Here is a 2,965-nt window from a genome sequence, read left to right as displayed (position 1 = left end):
CATAGAGATGAATATCTGAGTTACGAGTTTGGCACACAATTAAGAAATTGTGGAAATTGTTTCACGACTAATACCGCCTGGAACACCATATTGTGATGGTGTGTCCGAACATCATAACTGCACCCTATTGGATATGGTGCATACCATGATGTCTCTTATCGAATTACAACTATCGTTTATGGGTTAGGCATTAGAGACAACCGCATTCACTTTAAATAGGGCACCACACAATTCCGTTGAGACGACACCGTATGAACTATGGTTTAGAGAAACCTAAGCTATCGTCTCTTAAAAGTTTGGGGCTGCGACGCTTATGTGAAAAAGTTTCAGGCTGATAAGCTCGAACCCAAAGCGGATAAATGCATCTTCATAGAATACCCAAAATAGTTGGGTATACCTCCTATTTCAGATCTGGAAGCAAAAGTGATTGTTTCTAGAAACGGGTCCTTTCTCGAGGAAAATTTTCTCTCAAAAGAATTGAGTGGGAGGATGGTGGAGACTTGATGAGGTCATTGAACCGTCACTTTAACTAATGTGTAGCAGGGCACAGGAAGTTGTTCCTGTGGCACCTACCAACTGAAGTGGAAGCTTATGATAGTGATCATGAAACTTCGGATCAAGTCACTACCAAAACTCGTAGGTCGACAAGGATACGTACTACTTCAGAGTGGTACGTAATCCTGTCTTGGAGGTCATGTTGCTAGACAACAATGAACCTATGAGCTATGGAGAAGCGATGGTGGGCCCGGATTCCGACGAATGGCTCGATGCCATAAAATCCGAGAGGATCCATGTATGAAAACAAAGTATAGACTTTGAAAGAACTACTTGATGGTCGTAAGGCTGTTGGGTACAGATGGATTTTAAAGGGAAGACAGACAATGATGGTAAGTGTCACCATTAAGAAAGCTCTACTTGTCGTTAAGATGTTTTCCGGCAAGTTCAAGGAGTTGACTGCGATGAGACTTTCTCACTCGTAGCGATGCTAAGAGTCTGTTAGAATTATATTAGCAGTTACTGCATTATTTATGAAATCTTGCAGATAGGATGTCAAAACATTGTTTCCTCGACGATTTTCTTGAGGAAAGGTTGTATGTGATACAACCAGAAGGTTTTGTCAATCCTGAAAGATGCTAACAAGTATGCAAAGCTCCAGCAATCCTTCTAAGGATTGGAGTAAGCATCTCGGAGTTGGAATGAACACTTTGATGAGATGATCAAAGATTTTGGGTTTATACAAAGTTCATGAGAAACTTGTATTTCCAAAGAAGTGAGTGGGAGCACTATAGAATTTCTGATGAGTATATGTTGGTAACATATTGTTGATCAGAAATGATGTAGAATTTCTGGAAAGCATATAGGGTTATTTGAAAAGTGTTTTTAATGGAAAACCTGGATTAAGCTACTTGAACATTGAGCATCAAGATCTATAAGGATAGATAAAAAACGCTTAATAGTACTTTCAAATGAATACATACTGTGACAAGATTTTGAAGGAGTTCAAAATAGATCAGCAAAGAAGGAGTTCTTGGCTGTGTTACAAGGTGTGAGTATTGAGTAAGACTCAAGACCTGACCACGGCAGAAGAAAGAGAAAGGACGAAGGTCGTCCCCTATGCTTTAGACGTAGGCTCTACAATATGCTATGCTGTGTACCGCACCTGAAGTGTGCCTTGCCATGAGTTAGTCAAGGGGTACAATAGTGATCCAGGAAGGGATCACATGACAGCGGTCGAACTTATCCTTAGTATCTAGTGGACTAAGGAATTTTCTCGATTATGGAGGTGGAAAGGGGCTTCGTCGTAAAGGGTTACGTCGATGCAAACTTTGACACTAATCCGGATGACTCTGAGTAGTGAACCAGATTCGTATAGTAGAGCAGTTATTTGGAATAGCTCCAAGTAGCGCGTGGTAGCTGCATCTACAAGATGACATAGAGATTTGTAAAGCACACACGGATCTGAATGTTGCAGACCCGTTGACTAAAACCTCTCTCGTAAGCATAACATGATCAAACCCTAGAACTCATTGAGTGTTAATCACATGGTGATGTGAACTAGATTATTGACTCTAGTAAACTCTTGGGTATTAGTCACATGGCGATGTGAACTTTGAGTGTTAATCACATGGTGATGTGAACTAGATTATTGACTCTAGTGCAAGTGGGAGACTGTTGGAAATATGCCCTAGAGGCAATAATAAAATGGTTATTATTGTATTTCCTTGTTCATGATAATTGTCTGTTGTTCATGCTATAATTGTATTAACTGGAAACCGTAATACATGTGTGAATACATAGACCACAACATGTCCCTAGTAAGCCTCTAGTTGACTAGCTCGTTGATCAATAGATGGTTATGGTTTCCTGACCATGGACATTGGATATCATTGATAACGGGATCACATCATTAGGAGAATGATGTGATGGACAAGACCCAATCCTAAGCATAGCACAAGATCGTGTAGTTCGTTTGCTAGAGCTTTTCTAATGTCAAGTATCATTTCCTTAGACCATGAGATTGTGCAACTCCTGGATACCGTAGGAATGCTTTGGATGTACCAAACGTCACAACGTAACTGGGTGGCTATAAAGGTGCACTACAGGTATCTCCGAAAGTGTCTGTTGGGTTGGCACGAATCGAGACTGGGATTTGTCACTCCGTATGACGGAGAGGTGTCTCTGGGCCCACTCGGTAATGCATCATCATAATGAGCTCAATGTGACTAAGGAGTTAGCCACGGGATCATGCTTTACGGTACGAGTAAAGTGACTTGCCGGTAACGAGATTGAACAAGGTATTGGGATACCGACGATCGAATCTCGGGCAAGTAACGTACCGATTGACAAAGGGAATTGTATACGGGATTGATTGAATCCTCGACATCATGGTTCATCCGATGAGATCATCGTGGAACATGTGGGAGCCAACATGGGTATCCAGATCCCGCTGTTGGTTATTGACCGG

The sequence above is a fragment of the Aegilops tauschii genome, chromosome 6 (assembly GCF_002575655.3).
Source record: "Aegilops tauschii subsp. strangulata cultivar AL8/78 chromosome 6, Aet v6.0, whole genome shotgun sequence".
NCBI lineage: Eukaryota > Viridiplantae > Streptophyta > Magnoliopsida > Poales > Poaceae > Aegilops > Aegilops tauschii.
The sequence above is the reverse complement of the archived record's forward strand: the minus strand, read 5'-3'. Positions refer to the sequence as shown.